Source organism: Parus major, chromosome 12, assembly GCF_001522545.3.
Source record: "Parus major isolate Abel chromosome 12, Parus_major1.1, whole genome shotgun sequence".
Lineage (NCBI taxonomy): Eukaryota > Metazoa > Chordata > Aves > Passeriformes > Paridae > Parus > Parus major.
This window is the reverse complement of record NC_031781.1, coordinates 14,837,058-14,844,864: the sequence shown is the minus strand read 5'-3', so window position 1 is coordinate 14,844,864 and position 7,807 is coordinate 14,837,058.

Genomic DNA, 7,807 nt, shown 5'->3' with positions numbered 1-7,807 from the left:
CTGCCCAGCATGCCCAGGCTCCACCACATATCCAGTTAATGTCTCCTGGTTGTCACTGGAGTGGCAGCAGCAGCTGCAGAGCTGGTCTCAAGCAGGATGCTGCTCCCTTCCAGAGCAGCAGAATGTTTTCTTTTGTAATTTCAAGGGATTGGACTTTAAATCTGATGTGTTTCCTCTGATAAGATGCTCACAACAGAGGCCCCCACCCTCCTTCTCTGATACCAGCAGCATAGAGCACTGAGCAGATGGAGGAAGGAAACTCAGCAAGATCAAGTCCTCTCACAGAACAATTTTATCAACAATTTCTAAGCTGCTCAGCTCTTCCCAAGCCCTGCAGAGGCAGGTGTTCCCAGTTTACTGTAAACCACCAGAGAAGTGTGAAACAACTCTTACTGCACTGGCCCATATGGATAGGAAATCTGCCTCCAGGACAAATGTCTTTCAATAAACCCGTACTCGAGACACACTCTAAGTTTAGCCTATAAAGTAAACTCTGCAGCACTCATTTTGGAGGGGAGAAGGGAACTGTTTTCCTTGGCATGTCCCATCTCCTTCTGCCTCAGCTGCAGACAGAAGGAAAGCAAAACACACATGTGGTCCCTAGGACGGGAGAGGAGAGGGAGATTTTGCAGGGCTTGGCGTTAGGATGCCGTGGTACCCTGGAGAGCCCCTCTAGTGCCACCCAGCATGAAACCAGCAGCTCACTGTGATCAACCAGAACGAGGAGCCCTGGAGCACCCTTACTGCAGTGAACAGAAAAGGAAAGCCTGGCTAAAATGTGCAAACACAGCCTGTCAATGCAAGGCAGAGGGAAGGCAAACAAATAATGACAGCAGGTAGAAAAGTGAATACAAAATTTCCATCCTAAAAAAATTGTCTTCCTGTTGCTTTGGCCACTTAGATTCCATTACCTGGATTTCACCAACCACCCCAAAATCCACAGGGTGCTTCAAATTGGTCATTCCTCTACTTTAAATACAGGAAAACTCCACATGACCGGTCATTACAGAGGAAGCAGGAACCTTGGCAGTGCAACCCATTATAGAGCAACCTGTCCTGATAGCTGTGAGCAAACAGCAACAGGTAAGATCCAGGTTGATATTTGATTTGCTTCTTTCCCAGACTAAGACCTGACTAGTAACAGCTGCCTACTTTATGTCTGTCTCTTTTTATTACTTTATTTGCCCCTGTGCCCCCCAAAAAAGGGAGGGGAGGGAAAAGAATGGCTAAAATGTATGGCTAGAAGAAACCGATTACTGTTGGCAAGTGAACTGAAGGGATCAATTGTTCCATACGGCAAAAGCCAAAGAACTCAGGGCTCTATTCACAAGAAAAGACTGATGTGCTAAAGGGCATGGAAATGCCACTTTTATTGTGTGGCAGAGAATTTTCACATTTGAATCCAAATTCCATAGGAAAGCGTGGAATGTGAGAGAGCCAGCTCGGAGGGCTGGCCAGACGGCTGAGTGTGTGAGCAGGGAGCATGTGCGCGGGAAAAGCACAATGCCCTGAGCACAAAGGTTCTGTGTTCACGGCCTCCAGCACAGCCTCAGCCTCTCACACAGGCAGGGAATTGTGTGCAAAATGCCTGGAAGTCAGCACCAAGTGTGCTCAGAAACAGGCAAAGCCAGAGCAATGTGTTCCCCTTCCCCAGCCAGCGTGGACTGTTAGATCTGTTGCTGGTGGTGGTGTGAGAAATCTTGGTCAAACTCATGAGAATTCCTGTTTTAGGGGTGGGAGAAGGAGCTCCTCATGTTTCTGTGCTTCAGAAGAAGGAGCAGCAATTCCCAAGCTGAGCAGGCTGGGACCAGGTGCCTGCAGGTGGGAGCAGGGATGCGGGACAGAGTGAGCATAGCATCGTTTACTGCATTTCAGGAGAAACCTTCAGAGTTAGGATGGTAAGAAATTCAAGAGCCTTGGCTGCAGGACAGACATGCAAACTGCTTATGTGTCTGTGGAGAGGGGCATGTTGACAGAGCAGTTAAGCACAATGCGTCTGAAGAAGCCAATCCAAGCCGTATTTTTGGACGTGCATCAAAGGCAGCCCCAGTGAGGAAGAGGAGGGTTTGAGGCACAGCCCTGTAATCTCGACCCCACATGCTGGGATCACCGGGGTGAAGTTCCCAAAGGTTTTGGTGCTGGGTGCTGCAAAGAAAGTGGGAACAGATGGTTCCTGCTCAACTGGGGACAGCAATTAATAACCAGCTGATTTGGTGTTTTCCCATAGACAGCTGTACAACAGCAGGGAGGAATTTTGATTTTCAGTTTTACAAGCAGAAAATGGGAGCTGGGCACACATTTAATAAATCCCCCAGTGACAGCTAGGTACCTCACTCCCCAAAGAGCCTTGGAAATCACAGTCCTTGCTCAATTAAGTGAAAAACAAAAAAGTTCTCAGAGCAGCCAAGTACAAATTCTTCTAAAGCAAATGCCAGCGTCGAGATTTCCCAGGTTTTGTTTTGAGATGCTCTGTCTGCCGGTATCTGAAACCCAGGACACACAAGTGTTTATGCATTTCAAAGGAGGCTCGTGGCTAAATTTGGGCAAAGTTTGTGAACTGGAGGAAGGGGAAAGGCTTTGGGGGGGAGCTGCAGCAGTTGTTCTGCTAGTGCAGCCCCGCAGATGGGCGGTGGAGCACAGCTCCCGTCGGGCGGGATGGATGGCTCTCTGGAAGGCTGACAGCACAGATGTACTGCAGCTTAGCCTGTGACTAATTTTAACAAGCTGCTTGCACGGTTACAAAAGGCAGATCTGTTGGCATTTTTACTTTCAACCACCTGGTCTTGACAAACATTTTCTGCAAATAGCACATATGTCATGAGGCTGGGCTTGGGGAGGGGTGCAAGGCAGGGAGGAGTTTGCATCCTGAGGATGGAGGCAGGGGATGGAAGTGGTGATGGCCAGGATGTCCAACCAAACAGTCCAGGTCAGCATAACCAACTGTGGCCAACAGGCTGAAGGAGAGCAACACCCATAGGAAGAGGTGAAATATTAATAAGACAAACGAGGCAGTTGGACAGGTCTGTCACTCATTATGGACAAGAAACTCTGTCCAGGCATGGGCTGGAGCAGATTTCCTGCTCAGCATCATCTACAGTGCATTGACATAAGCCTTGCAGCAGTTCCTGTCCTTGCTGGGTCCATTGCTCTTGAATGCCAGAGAGAGAGAGACAGCTCAAGGGAAAATGCCCAGTAGATGACAGAGGTTTGATCCTTTGAAGAAGAGCATGTTGAACAGTTTTCATAGAAGGTTTTGACTCAATATAGGTCGCTCTGCATTTGAGCCAGCAAGGGAGGACACAACTACAGAGATTTGGTGATTTCAGGGATAATCCTGGAACAGTTTGCACCCTCAGGCAAGGCTGTTCTTTTTGCAAGAGATCCAAAGCACAGGCTGATCTGGTGCACCTAAACATGCAGCAGTGACCTCCACAGTTCTCTTTTTCCCACCCCACAGGAACATCCACTGCCAAAATTCAGGTGTGAATTTGTGTTAGAGATGAACATCCTCCAATTCAAGCATCATGACTAAGCATAAAGATAACAAAGGAGCTACTAACAGTCTCCATCCCTTGGTGGGACTGGCAGGCCATTTTGGCATAAGAGTTATTGGGCTCATTGCCAGTGTGACTGGTAAGTCCTATGATTCATGAAATGTAAACTTCCAGTTGTTGATCTTGCGATACTCTCTGCCCTTAAAACTAATCCAGCTGTTCACAGAAGTGTTCTCTGCTTTCCTGGAGCCTGGCACAATGAGGGAGAGGAAATGCAGGAGAACAAAAGAGTGAAATGACAAACTAGTGGGGCCATGACTCAACTGTTTCATAGGCTTCTTTTTGAGGTGGGGATGGGGAGGGACTGCTGACAAGCTGGGCTTTGATCAGACCAGGGAAGGGAGGAGGACACCAAGTGATGCAGAAACTATCACAGTGAAATGGCTTTCTTCTACAAGGATGAAGCTGGTTCTACTCTCTGCATCTAGAATTAATTTACTCTGGGTTGGGTGAGGAGCAGAGAGGAGAGCCCTGGAAATCTGCTGTGCCTTTCCCCTATTAAAACATCTCCTGGCTCATAAACATGAACTGTTGTTCCAGCTCATTTTCAAGCTACACTGGAGCCATTTTCAGACTTCAGAGTAAATCAAAAAGTAAACCAAACAAACAACAATCCAAGAGTTTATGTGTCAGGTCAGCTGAAAAGCTCTCCTCTGCAGAAAGTATTTCATATTTTTACTGCTGCATTACCAAACCAGGTCTCTGCTGGCCTATTATATAAAGCTCATAGTCAAAACCACCAAAACCCTTCTGCACACAGCCTTGCCCCCAAAAAAGGGTCAATCAGGAGCCTCCACAGCTGGTAAAACACACATTTTCTGTTGCCTACCCCACACACAAACTCTCATTTCTTGCTCTGCAATAGTTGTGGGACAGAGTTGAGGAATGAGAAGGAAGATGGAAAGACGGAGATTTAGGAACAAATGATAATTTATGTCTTTCAGAAAATGCAAGTCAAACCTTGCCCGCTCTGGCCCTTCAGCACTCCTGATTGGAACAGGATATGTGTTTAGCATATCTTCAAGGTATTCTCATATGAGGAGTTTGACAACCAGGTGCCTACTGTGAGGACAGCTATAACAAATCACCCACATTCTTGTCAAGCCAACGCTGCAATTGTTCTCCTCAGATCATCTGGCTTCAGTGTGGGCTCCCTTCAATTTCTAACACAGAAAGTATTTCCAATAGTTGACAGATGTCTTTCCTCGCTTTACACTCCTTTCTTACCCTCTTCAGTGTCAGCCTTGCAGGAAATACCGAGTTAATTGGAAAGATTAGGGAAGGTCTCCTACAGCTATTGCAGGAGAAAGTGTGAGCAGACAGAATTCAGTCATGAGAGAATAATTCATTTAATGTTTTATTTTAGGATTAAATTTTAAATTATAACAGCCAGAGGAAGGAAAGGCTCTAAAATTCTTTTAGATATTTGTTATCACTCAGCACAAAGCAAAGCGATCCCTCTCATATTAATTTTAAACTGCTAGGTTAATTCCTTGTTCACTTATGGAAGACAGTTTCCAGGAAACAAGCATTTGTAAACAGTTTCTAGAAATACAACTTGATTTTGCTCTGCAGTACTAGAGTGTATGGTCAGGCTGACTGGTTTATCCCACACACAGACCTCAGGTTTTTTGCCTATAAATTTCTCTCCTGTGGAAGATGAAATGCTCATTCTCAGCAGATAAAAAAAAAATAAAAAAATTAACACAGAGAAGAATTTTTTTGAGCATGTAGATAATGAGAATTTCTATAGAAATTGTCTCCCATGAACTCATTTGAGTCAGGGTTTGATGCCAAGATTTTTAAAGGACAAGAAGTCCTTCTGAAGGATCCAGGAGTAGAACTCAGGTTTTCACCTCCATCCCTTCATAGGCAAAAAGGATATTCTCATATCAGTATCAGCTCAAACTGATATATCAGTTATACTCTGATTTACAGGCCATATTCAAGTGTGAGAGGTTACAAAGAATTTTCTTCCTAAAAGGATGCAAAACACAACCTAATTATGTCCCTCAGTGTACAGGAGCCATCTCAGCTGTTTGGAGCCTACAGCTTTAAGGAAGATATGTAAGCATCTCAATTTACTTCTGCTTTGTAATGCTGTTCTTGCAGCAAGACAAGCACCATCCTCCTCAAAAAAGGAGGTTTGTAATGAGAGGGAGAGGAGGGAAAGAACATTTCTAAGCTGCAGGGACCAGCTGCACAATCCCTGCATGAGGAAAGTCAAGCAAAGGAAAAATTCTGCACGAGCAATGCTGAACATGCAGCACTCAGCTCCTCAGGACCAGCGCAGGAGGACAGAGACTGCCCGTGGCTGAGCAGGGATATATGAACAGATAATAAATTAAAGATGAGTTTTGTGTTTAGACCTCCTGAGGAAACAGGGACAATTAGCAGAGACATGTTAATTCAAGGTACAAGTCGGTGACAGGCACTGCAGGGCTCTACAGGACCCTGGCATGAAATCACGCTCTGAGGGCCAGTCCCAGAGCTGTTACCACCATTACAACCAGTGGGGATAATTTGAGATAATTTTCAAGATTGGTATTATTTGTGTCATGCCAGCCAGCATTTATCCTGCAGGTCAAAATTCAGCACTCATTTAAAACACATTTCAAAGCATTACCTGCTCAGGCATCTGGAAGTGCTTAGGCACATGAACCTGCTTGCTATTTACACTGCTTAACTGTTCCCATGTTAGACTGTGGTGGAAAGTTGGGTGACAGCAAAGAAAACAGCAAAGAGCAAGAGCCAGATCATTTTCCAAGGCGAAAGGATGATAAAAATCCACTGGTAGCTTTGTTTGCTCTTTGGCTTCCCCTTATCTCATGCCTTGAGAGCCCTGGGGAGCAAGTAAAAGGACAAGGGTAAGAAAATGAAGAGTAGCCATGACTTCAGATGAGGAGCCACCCCAATGACATCAGGATGAAGGCTGCCAAAGTCTGATGGAGAACAGGAGCATCCAGAAGGGAATGTGCAGGGAAGAAGACCTGAACATAGATTGCCTCAGCTGGGATGCTGAACAGATGGGATCCAGTGAGGAAGGATTTTCTGCCAGGAGCCATAAAGCAGAAGGAAAGCCCATGAGAACTGCAACGAAGGGCTGCAAGAACGCTTCATGAGCACTACTGTACTGCCAGAAAGGAGTCCTAGGCCTGCAAGTCACAGAAAAACTGCCCACAGCTCACCCTGGGTGACGCTGACAAAGTTCAGTGCAGGTTTGTGCTAATAGATCACACCTCCACGTGCCACATGAGGTGGCTGGCAGGAGAAAAGAGCAAGAATGCAGGCCAGGATGTTTAAAACCTTCCAAATAGCCACAGTCCAGAGGCAGGTCTATCTCCTTTGGCACACAGAGCAACAGCAGTGGAAGTTCAGTGCTGAGAGAGGCAGTGCTGGAAGGTGCTCACAGCACAGGGCACAGAGTAACCTACAGCAGCAGAGGGGCAGGGAATGGGGAACACCCTCCAGCCAAACTCCATCCAGGACAGCAATTCAGACAGGCAGGGATTGCCACTCTGCCACAGGACACTCCATCCCTGCAGGACACATGGCAAAGAAGGATTCAGAGAAGCTGAGCAAACACTGGGGTAAGAAGTTCCCCTCTGAAGAGCCACAACCAGTTATCTTAAAAGGAATCAAAAAAGGAGGAGATAAAGGAATCCAGTTTCTATTACTTGAAGAAAGCTGATGAGGAAGTCCTGTCTTCCTCCTCCCATGACTCCAGAACTACCAGAGCAAGACCAGAGAACAGCAAAAGGCACAGATATTTTCAGTCTCATCACTGGGACGTGGAGGCCACTGCTGTAAGAAGTCACTGAAGTCCCCATTAGCTTTAGGAGACACCTGCAACTGAGACAGGTATGAATATCCCAAATTACCAGGCTGGGCACATGTTACATCTCAGAATTATTCTGTGGAGCAGTTTTAGAGAAGCTGTGCATATTTGCCTGCTGCACAGTTTGAATTCCTTCCCCAGCAGCAGGATGAGCCCCCACAGCAGAGGCAGCAGATGTGGCAGTGCTCAGTGCCAGGTGACACACGTGCAGCAACGTGAGGACAGGCTCCTGCCAGCTCCCAAAGCCAACAAATTCCTGAGCCAGCAGCAGGAAAACAAACACAACAACGACTTGCCCCAACAGCAGCTTGAGGCTGCAGTTCCAGCTTGTCTGAAGTATCAATAAATTGTTCCTTGTACAAGTGTGAGGTTTATTTGCTCTGAGAACGCTGGTGCAAATATTCAGGGGTATTTT